This window comes from Salmo salar, chromosome ssa01 (assembly GCF_905237065.1).
Source record: "Salmo salar chromosome ssa01, Ssal_v3.1, whole genome shotgun sequence".
Classification (NCBI taxonomy): Eukaryota; Metazoa; Chordata; class Actinopteri; order Salmoniformes; family Salmonidae; genus Salmo; species Salmo salar.
The window spans coordinates 48860575-48882807 of NC_059442.1; the positions used below are offsets into that span (position 1 = coordinate 48860575).

General features: G+C 42.5%; 1 protein-coding gene across 2 annotated transcripts in view; it reads left to right on the forward strand.

Annotated features, from left to right (window-relative positions):
* Nucleotides 1–21970, forward strand: part of znf511 (zinc finger protein 511) — a 34505-nt gene extending 12535 nt beyond the window's left edge. The window contains exon 7 of one of the 2 annotated variants that reach the window (XM_014198240.2): nucleotides 18523–21970. The gene's annotated coding sequence lies outside the window, so the exon portion shown is untranslated. Of the gene's footprint in view, nucleotides 1–14252; nucleotides 15020–18522 lie in introns of those variants that run through there. The other variant, XM_014198223.2, reaches the window with a different exon arrangement.
* Nucleotides 21971–22233: the final 263 nt, after the last annotated feature.

Genomic DNA, 22233 nt, shown 5'->3' on the forward strand with positions numbered 1-22233 from the left:
CACTGACCCTCAATACGGGGGCCCCTCAAGGGTGCGTGCTTAGCCCCCTCCTGTGCTTCCTGTTCACCCACGACTGCGTGGCCAAGCATGACTCCAACACCATTAAGTTTGCTGATGACACAACGATGGTAGGCCTGATCGCCGACAAGCAAGGAGGCCTACAAACCTGACTCAGTCACACCAGCTCTGACAGGAGGAATGGGCCAAAATTCACCCAACTTATTGTGGGAAGCTTGTGGAAGACTACCCAAAATGTTTGACCCAAGTTAAACAATTTAAAGGCAATGCTACCAAATAGTAGTTGAGTGTATGTAAACTTCTGACCCACTGGGAATGTGATGAAAGAAAGCTGAAATAAATCATTCTCTACTATTATTCTGACATTTCACATTCTTAAAATAAAGTGGTGATCCTAGCTGACCTAAAACAGAGAATTTTTTTCTAGGATTAAATGTCAGGAATTGTGAAAAACTGAGTTTAAATGTATTTGGCTAAGGTGTATGTAAACTTCCGACTTCAACTGTATATTCTAGACGGTGTCAGAGGAATGCCCCCAAAAATTGTCAGACTCCAGTCACCCAAGTCATAGACTGTTCTCTCTGCTTCCGCAACTGAGCGCCAAGTCTAGGTCCAAAAGGCTCCTTAATAGCTTCTACCCCCAAGCCATAAGACTGCTGAACAAGTTATTCAATTGGCCAAACTGCCCCCCCCAGACCCCTCCCCCTAAACCTATTTTTGCTTTGTCATTATGGGGTATTGATGAGAGGGGGAAATGATTATCAATTTTAGAATAAGGCTGTAACGTAACAAAATGTGGAAAAGGTCAAGGGGTCTGAATACTTTCCGAATGCAATTTGTTTAATAAAGCTGAAATGTTGATTGATATGTCTCTTGAGTTTCAACTGTTATTAGGTCATGGCTAGATGGGATACAGCTTTTGACAGATTTTACTTTTCGTAGGTCAGGTTAGAAGGGTTTGCAACATCAATAACAAAGTCACCTTTTGACATTTGTTTGAGAAATGCTGTATTGGTTCTAGCCATGACCCTGCTATGGGATTTCAAACCATGAATAAATTAATTGTCAATCAGCTGCCCCCTTTGTCTTCCCCTCAGAAGTGCACTTGTGAGAATAAGCTTATTAGAGAGAGCGGTAGGTGAAGTCTCAGTAACAGATGAACATAGAAAATATGATTGTTTAGGATGTATTACCTATCATTACAATGGAAAACATTGCAATCGTCTTTGGTTGATATATCAAAGCGAGCGCTCAGACTTGTCTACCTTACATCACTTCTGGAGGTTGTTCACCTCAGAGAGAGTGCTATGTCAGTAGGTCGATTTGCAGGAAATGCTATTGAGGGTCCCCACTTACCCCAAATTGGTCATTGCATCGGTCAATAGGGGCCCACTATGTTTCATTTCAAACCTCTAAGGTACAGTATAGATTAGGTTGAAGGCCTACTGTTAAATTTGTGCCCTGTCATGTATAGCCTACATTGTTTCATACCGCAATGCTCACTGTACTAACCCAGGGTCCTATGTTTCTAATAAATATTCAAACGGTTTTCTTTTCTGGGGCAAAAGGATCCAGTACAACCCTCAGATTGTGTTTTCAATATTGATGTTATTCTAATTTCTTGATTTTAAAGCTTAAAACTAGTTTCATTTGACTTAATGGATGGACCCACCTCCAAGGTAGTCATCATAAGAACGATGCTCCAGCACACTGGACACAATTTAAATATTTTTGTTTTATTTAACTAGGCAAGCCAGTTAAGAACAAATTCTTATTTACAATGACGGCCTATGAACCGTGGGTTAACTGCCTTGTTCAGGGGCAGAGCGACAGATTTTTACCTTTTCAGCTCGGGGATTCAATCTAGCAACCTTTTAGTTACTGGCCCAACGCTCTAACCACTAGGCTACCTGCCACCACAATAACATGACTGAAGAGCAGAAAAACAATAGGATCCACCCATACCTGCTGTCCTACATTGCAACCTGGACTCAGGGGTAGACGTAACATAGTAAACAAATCTGTTACACTCAAATTAGTATATGTATTAATTTGTGGATGTCCATAATCCATTTTGTATGATACAGTGCCTTCAGAAAGTATTCATACCTGTTGACTTAATCCACAGTGTGTTGTGTTACAGCCTGAATTCAAAATTGATTAAATATTTTTTTAAATCTCACCCATCTACACACAATACCCCATAATGACAAAGTGGAAGCATGTTTTTAGAAATGTTAGCAGTGTATTGCAAATGAAATGGTCATCTCATTTACATAAGTATTCACACCCCATTGCTATGATACTCTAAATTGAGCTCAAGTGCATCCAATATCCATTGATCATCCCTGAGAAGTCACTACAACTTGAGAACCTGCCAGAAAGACAACAATCTCTACAGCGCTTTACCAATCTGAGCTTTATGGGAGAGTGGCCAGATGGAAGCCACTCCTGAGAAAAAGACACATGACAGCACGCCTGGAGTTGCTAAAATGCACGTGAAAGACTAAGACCATAAGCCAAAAGATTCTGTGGTCTGATGAGACAAACATTTTACTCTTTGGCATTAATGCAGTGCTATGTCTGGAGACAACCAAGCACAACTCATCACCCTTCTAACACAATCCCTACCGTGAAGCATGGTGGTGGCAGCATCATGCTATGGGGATGTGTTTCAGTGGCAGGAACAGGTAGACTGGTAAGGATAGAGGGAACAATGAATGGAGCCAAATACAGGCAAATTCTTGATGAGAACCTGCTTTAGGGTGCAAACGATCTTAGACTGGGGTAAAGAATTATGTTCCAACAGGACAATGAACCAAAGCATACAGCCAAAGCAATGCAGGAATGGCTTCAGAACAAGAATGTGAAGGTCCTTGAGTGGCCCAGACTTTAATCTCATTGAAAATCTGTGGAAAATTTGAGATTGCTGTTCACTGCCGCTCCCCATCTAACTTAACAGAGCTTGAGAAAATCTGCAAGGAAGAAAATCCCCAAATCCACGTGCAAAGCGGACATACCCAAGACGACCCAAAGCTGTAATCGTGGCCATAGGTGCTTCTACAAAGTATTGACTCAGTGTGAATATCTGTCTGGCCACTACCATAAAGGCCTCATTGGTGAAGTGCTGCAGAGATTGTTGTCCTTTGGAAGATTCTCCCATCTCCATAGAAGAACTCTAGAGCTTTGTCAGAGTGACCGTCGGGTTCTTGGTCACCTCCCTGACCAAAGTCTTTCTCCCTCGATTGCTCAATTTGGCCGGGCGGCCAGCTCTAGGAAGAGTCTTGGTGGTTTCAAACTTCTTCCATTGAAGAATGATGGAGGCCACTGTGTTCTTGGGGACCTTCAATGCTGCAGACATTTTTTGGTACCCTTCCCCAGATCTGTGCCTCGACCCAATCCTGTCTCGGAGCTCTACGGACGATTCCTTTGACCTCATGGCTTGGTTTTTGTACATACACTGTCAACTGTGGGACCTTATATAGACAGGTGTGTGCCTTTCCAAATCATGTCCAATCAATTGAATTTACCACAGGTGCACTCCAATGAAGTTGTAGAAACAGCTTAAGGATGATCAATGGAAACAGGATGCACCTGAGCTTAATTCTGAGTCTCACAGCAAAGGGTCTAAATACTTATGTAAATTAGGTATGCTTTTTAATTTTAATACATTTCCAAAATATTCTATGGGGTATTGTGTGTAGATTACTGAGATTTTTTTTATATATTTTTTTTTATCCATTATAGAATAAGTAATGTAACAAATGTAACAAAATGTGGAAAAAGTCAAGGGGACTGAGTCCTTTTCAAAGGCACTGTTTCTGGCACTAATAGTGGAATGATAGTGTTTCACAGTATTACTTACCCATTGTTTTCTCCCGCCGGAGTGGCATCTGTCAAAGTGCGAAAGTTGTTCAAGCTGTGGCGAACTGCTATCTCAAGGCCCTCCTCATCCATCTACTTTGGCAGTAATTGTCCTGACGTCTCTTTGGCCACTGTTCACTCTGACGTGCCACACGCTCCTTTGCTTGGCGTCTACAACATAAAAATCACAGGGTAGTGCAAAGATGAACTAAAAAAGAAACTAGTTCTAAACTGGGTGACATTAAAGCAATAGAAACTGTGTAAGAGAATAATTACATGCTTGGTCTTTGAATGGACATGTTTGACGAAGGATGACATCCTCATCTTTTTCCAGAAAGAAGCCCTTTTAGCACTAAATAGAGTTAGACTGCAATATTACATCAAACCAAAGCACCAAGGAAGGGGTGGCAGTTAGCCTAGAGTTTAGAGAGATGGGTTTGCTAGTTCGAATCTCAAATATTTGACCATGTTACTCCAACGTCCCTGTGTGTGTTTGTGTGTGTGTTGGAGGGGTTTGGATAAAGCAAAGACAAATCACAGTCCCACAATTTTTCTTCATGGAAAATTACTGCTACTAAAAAGAAGACCAACTGCAATCTAACATCACAAACATACACTGACTGAGTGTACAGTCGTGGCCAAAAGTTCTGAGAATGATACAAATATTAATTTTCACAGTCTGCTCCCTTAGTTTGTATGATGGCAATTTGCATATACTCCAGAATGTTATGAAGAGTGATCAGATGAATTGCAATTAATTGCGAAGTCCCTGTTTGCCATGCAAATGAACTGAATCCCCCAAAAACATTTCCACTGCATTTCAGCCCTGTCACAAAAGGACCAGCTGACATCATGTCAGTGATTCTCTCGTTAACACAGGTGTGAGTGTTGACGAGGACAAGGCTGGAGATCACTCTGTCATGCTGATTGAGTTCGAATAACAGACTGGAAGCTTCAAATGGAGGGTGTTGCTTGGAATCATTGTTCTTCCTCTGTCAACCATGTTTACCTGCAAGGAAACATGTGCCATCATCATTGCTTTGCACAAAAAGGGCTTCACAGGCAAGGATATTGCTGCCAGTAAGATTGCACCTAAATTAACCATTTATCCGATCATCAATAACTTAAAGGAGAGCGGTTCAATTGTTGTGAAGAAGGCTTCAGGGCGCCCAAGAAAGTTTAGGAGACGGTCCTGGGGCTTGCTGAAGTTGATTCAGCTGTGGGATCGGGGCACCACCAGTACAGAGCTTGCTCAGGAATGGCAGCAGGCAGGTGTGAGTGCATCTGCACGCACAGTGAGGCGAAGACTTTTGGAGGATGGCCTGGTGTCAAGAAGGGCAGCAAAGAAGCCACTTCTCTCCAGGAAAAACATCAGGGACAGACTGATATTCTGCAAAAGGTACAGGGATTGGACTGCTGAGGACTGGGGTAAAGTCATTTTCTCTGATGAATCCCCTTTCCGATTGTTTGGGGCATCCGGAAAAAAGCTTGTCCGGAGAAGACAAGGTGAGCGCTACCATCAGTCCTGTGTCATGTGTGGGGTTGCTTCTCAGCCAAGGGAGTGGGCTCACTCACAATTTTGCCTAAGAACACAGCCATGAATAAAGTATGGTACCAACACATCCTCCGAGAGCAACTTCTCCCAACCATGCAGGAACAGTTTGACGAACAATGCCTTTTCCAGCATGATGGAGCACCTTGCCATATGGCAAAAGTGATAACTAAGTGGCTCAGGGAACAAAACATTGATATTTTGGGTCCATGGCCAGGAAACTCCCCAGACTTTAATCCAATTGAGAACTTGTGGTCAATCCTCAAGAGGTGGGTGGACAAACAAAAACCCACAAATTCTGACAAACTCCAAGCATTGATTACGCAAGAATGGGCTGCCGTCAGTCGGGATGTGGCCCAGAAGTTAATTGACAGCATGCCAGGGCGGATTGCAGAGGTCTTGAAAAAGAAGGGTCAACATTGCAAATATTGACACTTTGCATCAACTTCATGTAATTGTCAATAAAAGCCTTTGACACTTATGAAATGCTTGTAATTATACTTCAGTATTTCATAGTAACATCTGACAAAAATATCTAAATACACTGAAGCTGAAAACTTTATGGAAATTAATATTTGCGTCTTTCTCAAAACATTTGGCCACGACTGTACAAAATATTAGGAACACCTGCTCTTTCCATGACATAGATGACTAGAGAATGACTTTTGAGCCTTGAGACAATTGAGACATGGATTGTGTGTGCCATTCAGAGGGTGAATGGGCAAGACAAATATTGAAGTGCTGTTGAACGGGGTATGGTACTACATGCCAGGCGCACAGGTTTGAGTGTGTCAAGAACTGCAACATTGATGTTTTTTTTACATTGAACAATTTACCGTGTGTATCAAGAAGGACATCCCTAAGGACATCCAGCCAACTTGAAATCAAATAATTTATCACATCCGTCGAGTACAACAGATGTAGACCTTACCGTGAACTGCTTATTTACAAGTCCTTAAACAACAATGCATATTTATTTATTTAATTAAGTATATAAGTGCACTCAGGCTATCCGGAATGCCAAAGTGAGTTACTTTAAGGAGCAGTTCTCTCTCTCTGGGTCTAACCCCAAGAAGTTCTGGAAAATGGTTAACCTGTTAGGGCTAGGGGGCAGTATTGACACGGCTGGATAAAAAACGTACCCGATTTAATCTGGTTACTACTCCTGCCCAGTAACTAGAATATGCATATAATTATTGGCTTTGGATAGAAAACACCCTAAAGTTTCTAAAACTGCTTGAATGGTATCTGTGAGTATAACAGAACTCATATGGCAGGCAAAAACCTGAGAAGATTTCATGCAGGAAGTGGCCTGTCTGACAAGGTGTCGTTCTTCTTGTCTCTGTTTATTGAAGAGTGAGGATCTTAGCTGTCCCGTGACACTTCCTACGGCTGCCATAGGCTCTCAGAAGGCGGCAAAATGCTGAATCGTGGCTTTGCAGGCTCTGGCTGAAACAAAGTAGCGCGTTTGGGTAGTGGCTGGTTACAGTACTGTGAGACTCAGGCTCGTGCCCGCGTCGACCGAAAGCTTTGTTTTCTTTCCTCTGTTTAGCTAAATGGACATTCCCGGTCGGAATATTATCGTTTTTTTACGAGAAAAATGGCATAAAACAGCGGTTGACATGCTTCGAAGTGTATTTAGATTTTTTTTGTCACGAATTGCGCCATGCGCGCGACCCTGATTTACCATTTCGGATAGTTTCTGGAACGCATGAACAAAACGCCGCTATTCGGATATAACGATGGATTATTTTGGACCAAACCAACATTTGTTATTGAAGTAGCAGTCCTGGGAGTGCATTCAGATGAAGACAACAAAAGGTAATCAAACTTTTGTAATAGTAAATCTGATATTGGTGAGTGCTAAACTTGCCGGGTGTCTAAATAGCTTGCCCGTGATGGCTGGGCTATGTACTTAGAATATTGCAAAATGTGCTTTCACCAAAAAGCTATTTTAAAATCGGACATATCGAGTGCATAGAGGAGTTAGTGAATAGAGGAGTTAGAGGAATTGTTAGTGAATTCGCCGGAAGTTTGCGGGGGGTATGCTAGTTCTGAACGTCACATGCTAATGTAAAAAGCTGGTTTTTGATATAAATATGAACTTGATTGAACAAAACATGCATGTATTGTATAACACAATGTCCTAGGGTTGTCATCTGATGAAGATCATCAAAGGTGAGTGCTGCATTTAGCTGTCTTCTGGGTTTTGGTGACATTATATGCTGGCTTGAAAAATGGGTGTCTGATTATTTCTGGCTTGGTACTCTGCTGACATAATCTAATGTTTTGCTTTCGTTGTAAAGCCTTTTTGAAATCGGACAGTGTGGTTAGATTAACGAGAGTCTTGTCTTTAAATAGCTGTAAAATAGTCATATGTTTGAGAAATTGAAGTAATAGGATTTTTAAGGTATTTGAAAATCGCGCCACTGGATTAGACTGGCTGTTGCGTAGGTGGGACGAATTCGTCCCGCCTAGCCCAGAGAGGACTTCTACTTCAATAACAAATGTTGGTTTGGTTCAAAATAATCCATAGTTATGTTCAAATATCCTCTGTTGTGTTCGTGCGTTCAAGACACTATCCGAAGGGTGACGCGCCCGACACGTTTCGTGACAAAAAAATTCGAAATATTCCATTACCGTACGTCGAAGCATGTCAACCGCTGTTTAAAATCAATTTTTATGCTATTTTTCTCGTAAAAAAGCGATAATATTCCGACCGGGAAACCCTGTTTACGTTCAAAAACAGAGAAAATAAAAACATGGTGTCGCCTCGTGCACGCGCCTCAGTCTCATTGTCCTCTGATCGACCACTTACCAAATGCGCTAATGTTTTTCAGCCAGGGGCTGCAAAGACATCATTCAGCTTTTTGCCGCCTTCTGAGAGCCTATGGGAGCCGTAGGAAGTGTCACGTTACAGCAGAGATCCTCAGTTTTCAATAAAGAGAATGTAGAAGCCCAAGAAATTATAAGGAATCTTCTCAGGTTTTTGCCTGCCATATGAGTTCTGTTATACTCACAGACACCATTCAAACAGTTTTAGTGAACAGGGAGTACAGGAGGGGACTAAGCACTTTCCCCTGAGGGGCCCCTGTGTTGAGGATCAGCGTGGCAGATGTGTTGTTGCCTACCTTTACCACCTAGGGGTGGCCCGTCAGAAAGTCCAGAAAGTCAGAAAGTCCCAGGGACCTTAGCTTCGTGATGAGCTTTGTGGGCACTATGGTGTTGAACGCTGAACTGTAGTCAACGAACAGCATTCTCATGTAGGTGTTCCTTTTGTCCAGGTAGGAAAGGACAGTGTGGAGTGCATTAGAGATTGCGTCATCTGTGGATCTGTTGGGGTGTTATGCAAATTGTAGTGGGTAACGGGTTTCTGGGTTGATGGTGTTGATGTGAGCCATGACCAGTCTTTCAAAGCACTTCATGGCTTTAAACAACTGTGGGAAGCATTGGAGTCAACATTGGCCAGCATCCCTGTGGAACACTTTTGATACCTTGTCTAGTCCATGCCCCAACTAATTGAGGCTGTTCTGAGGGGAAAAGGTGTTGCAACCCAATACTAGGAAGGTGTTCCTAATGCTTTGTACACTCAGTGAATACTTCATAACAAAAAGAAGACCAGAATGCACTTTAATCCTTCAGAACAAACATCTCACTTTTGGAAATATTTAATACCAAACCTGACATTTTGGAGAGCTGCTTCACAATATCACATGCCCATCTAGCTTGTGACATATAAAAAAAGAGAGGTGTCATCTGCTAATTGACTTTGAGAAACTAATGAGCATAAGGTTTAAAATACTAACAGAAATAAAAACGGTGAGATTGGACAACCTTGTTGTATTCCTTTATGAATGTTAAATCTTGAGGATGTTCCATGACAGAGTTTGATATAGATATTGCCACCATTATACAAAGTTCTAATAGCATCGACCAAAAGATTACCCAGCTTAAAAATGCTCAAGACAATCAAAAATGAAATTGTAACTTACGGTATCAAAAGCTTTCTGAAAATCCAAAAATAAGATAACAGGGAAGTCAGTCCCTCGACTTCTTGGCGCTGACGGAAACATGGATTACCACAGATAACACTGCTACTCCTACTGCTCTCTCCTCATCTGCCCACGTGTTCTCGCACACCCCGAGAGCATCTGGCCAGCGGGGTGGTGGCACTGTAATCCTCATCTCTCCCAAGTGGACATTCTCTCTTTCTCCCCTGACCCATCTGTCTATCGCATCCTTTGAATTCCATGCTGTCACAGTTACCAGCCCTTTCAAGCTTAACATCCTTATCATTTATCCCCCTCCAGGTTCCCTTGGAGTGTTCATCAATGAGCTTGACGCCTTGATAAGTTCCTTTCCTGAGGATGGCTCACCTCTCACAGTTCTGGGTGACTTTAACCTCCCCACGTCTACCTTTGACTCATTCCTCTCTGCCTCCTTCTTTCCACTCCTCTCCTCTTTTGACCTCACCCTCTCACCTTCCCCCCCTACTCACAAGGCAGGCAATACGCTTGACCTCATCTTTACTAGATGCTGTTCTTCCACTAATCTCATTGCAACTCCCCTCCAAGTCTCCGACCACTACCTTGTATCCTTTTCCCTCTCGCTCTCCTCCAACACTTCTCACTCTGCCCCTACTCGGATGGTATTGCGCCGTCGCAACCTTCGCTCTCTCTCTCCCGCTACTCTCTCCTCTTCCATCCTATCATCTCTTCCCTCTGCTCAAACCTTCTCCAACCTATCTCCTGATTCTTCCTCCTCAACCCTCCTCTCCTCCCTTTCTGCATCCTTTGACTCTCGACGACTCATTGCGAGCTCACAGAACAGGGCTCCGGGCAGCCGAGCGGAAATGGAGGAAAACTCGCCTCCCTGCGGACCTGGAATCCTTTCACTCCCTCCTCTCTACATTTTCCTCTTCTGTTTCTGCTGCTAAAGCCACTTTCTACCACTCTAAATTCCAAGCATCTGCCTCTAACCCTAGGAAGCTCTTTGCCACCTTCTCCTCCCTCCTGAATCCTCCTCCCCCTCCCCCCCCTCCTCCCTCTCTGCGGATGACTTCGTCAACCATTTTGAAAAGAAGGTCGACAACATCCGATCCTCGTTTGTCAAGTCAAACGTCACCGCTGGTCCTGCTCACACTGCCCTACCCTGTGCTTTGACCTCTTTCTGCCCCCTCTCTCCAGATGAAATCTCGCGTCTTGTGACGGCCGGCCGCCCAACAACCTGCCCGCTTGACCCTATCCCCTCCTCTCTTCTCCAGACCATTTCCGGAGACCTTCTCCCTTACCTCACCTCGCTCATCAACTCATCCTTGACCGCTGGCTACGTCCCTTCCGTCTTCAAGAGAGCGAGAGTTGCACCCCTTCTGAAAAAACCTACACTCGATCCCTCCGATGTCAACCACTACAGACCAGTATCCCTTCTTTCTTTTCTCTCCAAAACTCTTGAACATGCCGTCCTTGGCCAGCTCTCTTGCTATCTCTCTCAGAATGACCTTCTTGACCCAAATCAGTCAGGTTTTAAGACTGGTCACTCAACTGAGACTGCTCTTCTCTGTGTTACGGAGGCTCTCTGCACTGCTAAAGCTAACTCTCTCTCCTCTGCTCTCATCCTTCTAGACCTATCTGCTGCCTTTCATACTGTGAACCACCAGATCCTCCTCTCCACCCTCTCCGAGCTGGGCATCTCCGGTGCGGCCCACGCTTGGATTGCGTCCTACCTGACAGGTCGCTCCTACCAGGTGGCGTGGCGAGAATCTGTCTCCGCACCACGTGCTCTCACCACTGGTGTCCCCCAGGGCTCAGTTCTAGGCCCTCTCCTATTCTCGCTATACACCAAGTCACTTGGCTCTGTCATATCCTCACATGGTCTCTCCTATCATTGCTATGCAGACGACACTCAATTAATCTTCTCCTTTCCCCCTTCTGATAACCAGGTGGCGAATCGCATCTCTGCATGTCTGGCAGACATATCAGTGTGGATGACGGATCACCACCTCAAGCTGAACCCCGGCAAGACGGAGCTGCTTTTCCTCCCGGGGAAGGACTGCCCGTTCCATGATCTCGCCATCACGGTTGACAACTCCATTGTGTCCTCCTCCCAGAGTGCTAAGAACCTTGGCGTGACCCTGGACAACACCCTGTCGTTCTCCACTAACACCAAGGCGGTGACCTGATCCTGTAGGTTCATGCTCTACAACATTCGCAGAGTACGACCCTGCCTCACACAGGAAGCGGCGCAGGTCCTAATCCAGGCACTTGTCATCTCCCGTCTGGATTACTGCAACTCGCTGTTGGCTGGGCTCCCTGCCTGTGCCATTAAACCCCTACAACTCATCCAGAACGCCGCAGCCCATCTGGTGTTCAACCTTCCCAAGTTCTCTCACGTCACCCCGCTCCTCCGCTCTCTCCACTGGCTTCCAGTTGAAGCTCGCATCCGCTACAAGACCATGGTGCTTGCCTACGGAGCCGTGAGGGGAACGGCACCTCCGTACCTTCAGGCTCTGATCAGTCCCTACACCCAAACGAGGGCACTGCGCTCATCCACCTCTGGCCTGCTGGCCCCCCTACCTCTGAGGAAGCACAGTTCCCGTTCAGCCCAGTCAAAACTGTTCGTTGCTCTGGCACCCCTATGGTGGAACAAGCTCCCTCACGACGCCAGGACAGCGGAGTCAATCACCACCTTCCGGAGACACCTGAAACCCCACCTCTTTAAGGAATACCTGGGATAGGACAAAGTAATCCTTCTAACCCCCCCCCCCCCTCTAAAAGATTTAGATGTACTATTGTAAAGTGGTTGTTCCACTGGATATCATAAGGTGAATGCACCAATTTGTAAGTCGCTCTGGATAAGAGCGTCTGCTAAATGTCTTAAGTGTAAAAAAAAAATAAAAAAATCCCAATACTCAACCAAATCTAACACCAGCATCAAATTATTAGATATATAGCCCCCTTTCATAAACCCTGATTGACATTCATCAATCGGATCATTCAAGCCTGACTTTAACCTTTTCGCAAAGATTGAGGCTATAATTTTGTAGTCGTTATTGAGGAGTATGATTGGATGCCAATTATCAATAATTAAGAGATCCTTGTGTGGTTTAGGTATGAGAGTAATAAATCCCCTTGCTTCAGACAGGCAGGTAGGTGTCCTTTTTTATAGCCTCCTTTTTTTAAGTAAATATTGTGCTATTTCTTCATAGGTTTTGTAGGTTTGTTCGTTTTTAATTGAGCAGTCCCATATTGGATGCCCATAATTGACAAATCTTGACAGCAAGTCCGATTAGATTCTTCACTAATAACCGAGTTAACATTATCTATAGAATCAAGGCGTTCTTTAGAGTCATTCAAACTTATCTAAGGAGTAAAGATTCTCATAAAACATAATGGTAAAGTCTGATATCAACTCTCTATCCTCAATGGTTACCCCATTAATCTTACATTTCTTTTCTACTGTTCTTTTCGCCTTTTTCAAGACATTGTTTTCTGGATCTCATGAAGGCTCCTCTAGCCTTTTCATCATATAATTTATATAGTTAATTATCTACATTTTTTTTATTCAGCTTTCTCACTAAGATCAAGATGCTCAATCTCTGTGATATCAGCAATTTTCTTAGAGAGCTCAGTTACCTCACATATCCTTCTTAAAGAAAACTGCTTCCTATAAGTAATACAGTCTGACATTTTTTAATTCAGCAGTTCCCAAAATTTCCTATATTCTGCATTAGAGGTAGCTAAATTCCAATAAACAGAAATTAGATTCTTAAATCATCATGCAATAAGAATTCATTATTCAATTTCCAATAACCATCGGTGTATTTCTTGTTATCATCACTGCACATTCTTACACCCATATGACTTTCTGATCCATCAGGACTGCAGGCAGTATTTTTACCTCTACAGTGTTGGGCTCAAGGCTAGAGGTTATCAACCACAAGTCAATTCTTGATTTTAGTGAAAGATCTTTATTACTCCATGTGTACTGTTTCTCTTCAGGGTTTTTAATTCTTCATATGTCAATTCCAAGTCCAGGCTTTGGCACAAATTCACCAATTTGTTCAAACCAATATTAGGTCTTTGGGGAAATCTATCAGTCTCATTATAACAAACCATATTAAAGTCCCCACCAACTATAAGCTGCCGAGATGGATATCTTCCCAGAAGACTTTTAAGAATTTCCATGATTTCCTCTAGAAGTAAATCATTTGGAGGACTAGAACAGTATCCATATACATTACACAACACAAATAATCTGTCCATGTGGTTGATGACAGCTTCGAGCCAATGACCATTGGTGTCCGTTTGAGTAAACAAATATGTTCCTTTTAAATTGTGTGCTAAAATTGCAACTCCAGCTGAATGATTATTCCCATGGGCCAAGAAAATGTCACCGCCCCACTGATTTTTTCCAGAAGTTATAGACCTCTTTGCATGAATGTGTCTGTTGAACGAATACAAGATCTGCATTGCAGTCCTTACAAAACTGAAAAAAAGCTTTCCTATTCAACTGGTTTCATGTCCCCCAGTCCATATATACAACATAGAAAAAATATCCTATGCAATCTTAACTCTGCCTACTGTATAAAAAGGTGCTTCATAAATGTATGAACAGAAGTCTTAACTTGTAAACCAAAGCACCACAATTCAAAACTAGAATGCTCAGTTTATTGTGGGGGGTGGGGCTACAAATCACCCTGGTTGAATGAATTTCCATCTGTTTATGGAACAGATGGAGAGGTTGTTGTGTAAAACGACAATAGGGAAGATGTTGACGTTTTTTCAATTTCCATTGTTTTCGGGCTTGTTGTCTGCTGCAGGTCCTCACCAAGTTCTCTCCTTCAGAAAGGCGCTTTCCTTTCCTTTTTTCGAACTGCATCTCTCGCTGTGCGGAAAGCAAACTGGATGAGGATCGAGCGGCTGCCGATGGCATCATGCTTCTTCCCAATACGATGTGCGATATCCACAGCCATGGCCATGTTATCATTCAGGAAGTCCGGGGCCATATGGTTACAGATATCAGTTACTTTGCGCTTCACATTCTCACCCTGGTCCATCGGGGACACTATAAAGCCATAACCCCCACCTTCTGTGGTATCACTCTGCTTCTGTCAGGATTCACCTACCGGTCATGATTTGGGGCTGTACAAATGTTTGATGTATTAGAATAATTGATTATGCTTATGTTATATTAATAGAAGGGGAGGGGTTATAAGATCCCTCCCTCCTTACATTTTATAGGGTCCTAGACTACAGATTAACAAAATATATATTAATTATATAGTTTTAGAGTTGTTCCACAGTTGTTTGTTCTCGCTCTCGCTCTCATAATGTGTGACTGAGACAGAACTCTGCAGGGGAGTGTGGGAGATAAGAGACTACTCAGACATTCCACAATAAATCAACTTTGGGGATGGGACATTTATTGCCTAGCTTTTAGATAAACACAAACTCTATGTTTGTTTAGCTATAGATGCAGGGTTTTGGTCTCAGGAGTAATTTACTCAGAAACATGCGTGCTATGTTCCTGTTTGTCAACATCTGTCTGCAACAGCATTAATAAAGGTTTTTGAATGATTTAATTAAAGATATTGTCATAATGATAATTTCACCAATGAACCAATGATTGACAAAGGACGTAAGAAACGAAACCTAACATTTGGCGAGCTTGCCAGGAGTGAGTGTCCCTCGGTTGGTAGAGATTCCACACCACGTTGCCAGAGCTCAAAATGAAATAAGGTAAGCAGACACCCGTTTAAGTCTGTAATTAAATGGCATTTACTGGTGTGGTTTCCCTCTAACAAGCAAGTGGCACCTCACTCGATCTAAATTATAGGCATACGCTTTGAATATGACGTAGTCGGATTTTAGTTTGGTACATTTACGTAACGGGATGAATGAAACGAAAGCTTGATTAATTTTATTTGTTTACTAGTTATTTTATTATGCAGAAGTGGTTTGACGAGGCCATCTAAGGCTTTCCCTATCCTACGGGGGTTGCCGGTATTATTTGAGTTATTGTGCAGAGGTGGTTTGACGAGACTAAGTCTTTCCGGGTTAGAGTAAAATACTAGTTAGTTTTGCAGAGGTGTTTCAGCGTTAATCACCCAATTTTATTTGAGGTAATTACCCAGATACTAGTTATTTTTTATTATTTTGTAGAGGTACCCAATGAATGGGTTGAGTTGGTTATGAATAGTGGTAATTTTGTGTTAAATTTACCAAGTGAATTGAGTTGAGTTGTTTATGTATAGTGCGTTGTATGTTTCATTGTTTGTTTGTCTGGATTATGGCGGGAGTTATTGGGTAATGGCCCAATAGTGGAATACAAAATTAGGAGTAGGACAGAAGTTATTCTAATAAAACATTGAACGTATTTGTTAGTGACAATTTCCTACCATAGGACAGTATTGGAAATGTACAACCCCTTAGGATATTAGAGAATTATAAAGTCGTTATATGGACAGTTTAAAAATACAATTAAAATTAAGTTATTTTGTGATCCTACACCATGGGCACTGGTGTATGACATAACTATTACTCTTCACTCTTGAGATTAAACATTAGAAATTTAAGTTTACCATGAGGTTGTCTCTCTGGGGCCTGTGTGTGAAATATATTTGAGTATAAGTAGAACCATTTACTATAGCCTGGATCAAGTGAGAGTAGAAATAGGATTGCAGTATCAACCACTGTTATTTAACACACACTGAAAGGAGATAGAGAGGAATATATATATAGGCATGGACTGAGATGGCAGGAGAAAGTAGATATCCAATAGCTGGTTCATTTAACAAGACTAGGTTGGATTTAGTCAAGGAGATAATTCAGACAATAAAAATGGACAAACAGAAGGAGATGACGAGTGCCCTTGTCTCAGAAACTGTGATGGGAATGATGGTGCTAGAAGAAAAAGGAGGCACAGTTCCTGGAGGGAGTTTTCCCTAGCCACCCCAACTCACTCTACAAAAAGGAACAGACTGGAAGATGCAAGACATCTGCTCAATTTGTTCCCACAGGCTCACCACAACCACAACCTGCAGGCCCCCCACAGTCACATCTGGTACCCCTGAACCTGGTGCCTGCACGGTCTGTGCCTTTCCCCATTCAGCCTTATGGTGACACAAAAACATGGTATGGCAAAGGATATGGGCCCGCTAGAGCTCCTCGTGACTGGAACACTCAATGCTGGACCTGTGGGAAGTTGGGGCATATAAGTTCACAGTGTGGGGGAAATGGAAGAGGAAGATGTTATAGCAGTGGCAAAGGACAATTTAGGCCTGGAAGAGGACACTTTGCAAATGACAGAGGACAGCATGGCCAATGGGAAATCAGAACATCAACAGATCTCATTTCCCTCAGAATCAACAATGAAGGTGCCTGACTCCCCTGCTCCAGTATGAATTCAATGATGGAAGAGAAGAGCCAATGGATACTCTTAATGTTATGGACATGACCTATCATTTATAATAGACACTGAAACTCACTGTTCCTGTTTAGGAAAACCTGGACAATTTGTTGGAGCATCCCTGAGCAAATTATTAGTAACAATAACAGGGACATCTGGACAGCCCAGGAATGTGTACCGGACAAAAACTTGTTTGAAGAACCTCTGCTTGACTCTGACATGGTGCTGTTCGTTGATGGTTCTGCTTATATAGATCAAAGCTCAGGGTAGTAACATGTGGGAGGTGATATTGAGGTTTTACAGCCCCTACCAGACCATTTATCAGCGCAACAGGCAGATTTATTAGCTCTGACCACAGTTTGTGAATTGGGGGAAGGGAAGCCTTTACTGGCTACTCTGACTCAGCATATGTTATTGGGGTTTGTTTGTTTACTAATTCCACGGACACACTTATTAAAAACAGACCTTTTGTTGAACAGTTGTTTGAAGCTTTGTGAAAACCTAACACATTGGCTATTGTTCAGGTTGAGGCATACATGGGTTGGTGTGATAATGCTAGAATTAGTAACAGCATAGCTGATGAGGCGGCCAAATTGCTGTTTCCTTTTGTCACACACATGCGTTTTATTTTTTTAGTCGTTTGTGTCATCTGAAACTACTGATCTTGAGAAACAGCAGCAGGCTGATATTCTCAATCACCAGGTGTGGAGGGAGAGAGGGTGTGCTCTCTGTCCTAGGTCTGGCTGATGGCTACATCTTTTGTCTAGTATGCCCTGTTTAGGATCAACCATGATTTTATTATTTGCCGATTGGCTCATGGAGTGAGCCATTCGTCAAAAGGGGGATATAAGAGGAGAATGGAGGAGGAGGAGAATGTTTGAAAATTTGAAGCGGCATGTAAAACAGTTAATTTATCGTTGCGCGACATGTTTATTATATAATATAGACAAGGGAACTCCACTACAACCAGGGAAGTTCCACACTCCAAAAGGATCTTTTGTCAACATAGCTATGGATTTTATAGACATGATAGAGCGAAAAGAAAGAGATACTGCCTGGTGATAATTGACAGGTTTACCAGGTGGGTGGAACATCCAACTGCATTGCGCAATTAGTTGCAAAATTACTAGTTAGGAAAATTATACTCAGGTTAGGAATGCCTGAGGTTTGTCTGCAGACAATGGGACCCATCTCATAGGAGATGTGGTTACCCAAATGGCCAAAATGATGGGTGTTCACCAGAAGTTTGTGTCCATCTATCAACCGCGGAGTAATGAGAGTTACTGAGGGCTAATCTGGACCCTGAAAGGCTCCCTTGTCAAACTATGCCATTCCACAGGAATGACATGGGTAGAGGGATTACCTTTTGTCCTCATGAAAATGCACAGCAGCCTTAACAAAGGTATTGGGTGTACACCTTATTAAATGTTAACAAGATGACCAATGAACACCCCAGGGGTGAGACCTATGACTGACCGATAGATAGACATAACTGAGATATAGTGTGACCATCTTAAGTACATGAAGGAACTAACTTCTGTTGTAAGTTTTCTCCACTCTCACACTAGGAACCAATACCAGGTGAAGACCCTGACGGGCTACCCACAAACTTTGGAGAATGGGTGAAACTCAGGGTCCAAAAGCGAAAATAGAACCAACCACGATGGATGGGTCTGTTCCAGGTAACCATGGTAACACCAACAGCCCTGCAGGTAGAGGAGAGGTCCGGCTGGCATCATCTCTCCCACTGCAAGCATCTCCCAGAGTGGAAGCCATGGATGAGCGACTGGAGGGAGGGAGAGCAGGGCCCCGAGAACATCTGAAGGAAGAAAAAGATCCGAGCCACAGGACAGGAGCAGAAGGCCGAGACAAAAGGCCATAAGAACCATACAGAGGGTTCATCCACAGAACCTGAAGAATCATCAAATGTCGAGGAAATCATCATATACACACTCTATGGTTGTGAAACAAGAAAATCGCAACCGTGGAAATAAACATGCAGGGTATTTATTGCTCTCCAAATCTTACCCGTTCCCTTTGTGGACAGGGATGAGGAGAATAATAAATGGGTAAAAACAGTGACATACATTGGATTACAGGGGAGGGGGAACACATCTGGCACACGGGTAATTATTTTCCAGAAACCCACCTCCACAGCATTTCTGTGGGGAACCCAGGCAGTACCAATTGGAAAGAATGATTTTGGATGTAGATTACTCCAGTTTATGAAAAGGTACAATACTAGGGCTCGACAAAGAAAAAGCAATTATACTATTCTGATGTTGGTCAATAAGGGGAAGGAAGCAACATGGGAAGGTGGATTATCCAATAGGTAATAGTTCAGATGCAGCTGAAGAATTTAAGGAGGGTGGGAACATTGAGACTGAATGGCCAAGGTAGGAGAAGGTTCATAGCTTACAACCAGGTAACAATTCCCAGCTGATTAAAAGCATAGGACCTCCAAAAGTACAATGGGGAGAGTATCTGACTGGTAGTGTAAAGCCCTAAATGATAAAGGAGATGTTGTGTTGGCAGGATTAAAACCCACAATAACGCCCCCTGTTTGTATCTGCAACTCAGGGAATGTGGATGTAGGAAACACCACTAATTGCCTGTCTTACACAGACCTAAAAACAGATACAAATAGTTTTGATGTACTGGATGGGCAACAATTGATAACTAGGGTAAATATGTCAAACATAGGCAAAGGCATGGGGACACCTCCGGATCTTCTCTGGATCTGTGGGGGTAATGGCTACATTTTCCTCCCCATGGGATGGAAAGGGTGTTATTATCTGGGGAAAACTGAACTGACAGTAGCAACATTACTTGCTTCTGCGTTGCTGAATATGTCTTTGCAAATTAGTTTCAGATTGAATGGCAGAGCTAAAAGAGCAATGGCTCAAAATAATGAAGCTTATGGACATGTGCTGTCTCAGGTAGAGATGTCAGCCCTAGTAATATTCCAGGTGTAGGAGTTGTAGTAAAGGGGATTAACAATTTGACATATTCCATGTAGGCCCTTACTAATTTGATAGTACAGGGTTTTACTCAGTTGTCAATAGATGTGCAGAATTTGAAGGCAGTAGTGACCAGAGACAAAATGGCACATATTGGCTAAAGACTGAGTGGTCTACAGGTCCCTTGGAATAAACAATGAGGATTACTGTGTCATGTTGCTTCTTGACTCCTCTTACGACATGACAGCTATTATTAATGACCTGGCTAAATTAGGAGGTACTCTGGGAAAAGCTGTCAACACCATCTTTGACCAAATTGGACACTGGTTTAATGGTGTATTTGGAAACGTGATGGGGAAGGTAATGATGTTCCTGTTTGCCATGATTGTTCCACTCCTGGTAGGACAACTGTGTTTTGCTTTTGATTTATGTATAATAAAGTGCTTTGCTAGAAAGACTGTTGAAAATTTGGGGATTATGGAACACATGTATGTTGGGGTGGTCACAAGAAGGGAGAAAACTTACCTAATGTGGTAGAGGGAAGATATGAGAGATACTAGAGCTTGTCATGAATATATGGGTCAACTGAGAGAAGAGTATAGTGATAGCAGAAACTATGATAAAGGGGATTTTAGTGTGTTAGACTTACAGGTGACAGGTGTAAACTTTTCCAGGATAGAGGAAGGCATGGGAGCACTTTTTGAATGAATGTGAGTATGCAGTCACTGATCTTTTCAATGAAACAGGTAAAACCAACTCTGGGGAACCGAAGCATGACAAACGACTCATCCCAGACAATCAGGAAGCCTATGGTCATGTCCTACACCCGGGTGAGATGTTGGTATGTCAATCATACCCTCCTGGGGTGTGGCTGTTCTGGGAAAGTGGGTGAATAATTGAACCTACTCTTTACAGGCCCATATGAGTTTAACGATCCGAGGATTTAGTCAACTCTCATTAGATGTCCAAAATCTGAAAGCAGTCGTCAGCTGCCATGAGTTGGCTATAGATTATCCTTTGGTGAAGGAAGGAGGATACTGTAATGTACTAGGTATTATTGATCCTGAAAATTGTGTTATGCTTCTCCCTGACTCCTCTGAGAATATGACTGTAATTATTGATATGATTGCTGATCTTAGTATAACTCTCAAAATCTGAAAAATCTGTTTTGACAAAATTGGTGACTGGTTTAATGCTATATTTGGAAATGTGATGGGAAAAGTTATTTTGACTATGTTTTTATTTTTTATTGCTATACTGGTGGGAGGTTTGGTGACTGGTTACTGTTTATATTTGTAAGAAAATGACTAACTGCTCTTGAACATGCTGGAATGATGGTGTTGGTGGAATCTGATACAAATCGTGCTGAAGGTGATACCTGTTAATTTCTCTTAATCCCATTGTTTATTTAACTCTGTGGTTCTTCCCTGGACACAAGAGGAATGGGAGTATAGCCAGATTCACCCACCCCCAACAGCATTCCAGGAACCTCAGGAGTTTTTTCTCCTTTTAGAATCAACTGGGATCAACTGGATCTGGGGGATATGCCTAATCTATTTGATTTCAGAGGAGAATATTATGATTGAAGCTGTGAGACTAATTAGTCTCAAAGGGGGAAATGTCAGGATTCACCTAGCGGTCATGATTTGGGGCTGTACAAATGTTTGATGTATTAGAATAATTGATTATGCTTATGTTATATTAATAGAAGGGGAGGGGTTATAAGATCCCTCCCTCCTTACATTTTATAGGGTCCTAGACTACAGATTAACAACATATATATTAATTATATAGTTTTAGAATTGTTCCACAGTTGTTTGTTCTCGCTCTCATGATGTGTGACTGAGACAGAACTCTGCAGGGGAGTGTGGGAGATAAGAGACTACTCAGACATTCCACAATAAATCAACTTTGGGGAGGGGACATTTATTGGCTAGCTTTTAGATAAACACAAACTCTATGTTTGTATAGCTATGGATGCAGGGTTTTGGTCTCAGGAGTAAAAAGATAATGACGTAGTCAGTGACATCACTAAGGCGGGACTTCGGTTTAATAAAACAACTTCAGACCTTTTGTTTGATGCAGAACTTACTCAGAAACATGCGTGCTATGTTCCTGTGTGTCAACTTCTGTCTGCAATTGCAGTAATAAAGGTTTTTGAATTATTTAATTAAAGATATTGTCATAATGCTAATTTCACCAATGAACCAATGATTGACAAAGGACGTAAGAAACGAAACCTAACGCTTCCCACAAGTGCTCTTGCATGTTGGTGATGGACTTCTTCTGTGTAGTACATTTATCAGTGAGTGCAGTATTTGCACTTTTAAGATCTTTGATACTCTCATATGCATGTTTCAGGGAGTTTTCGAGGTCAACGATTTTGGATGTGTTTTCGCGTATCATTTTCTCCAGACCATCGGTTCTTTCGTT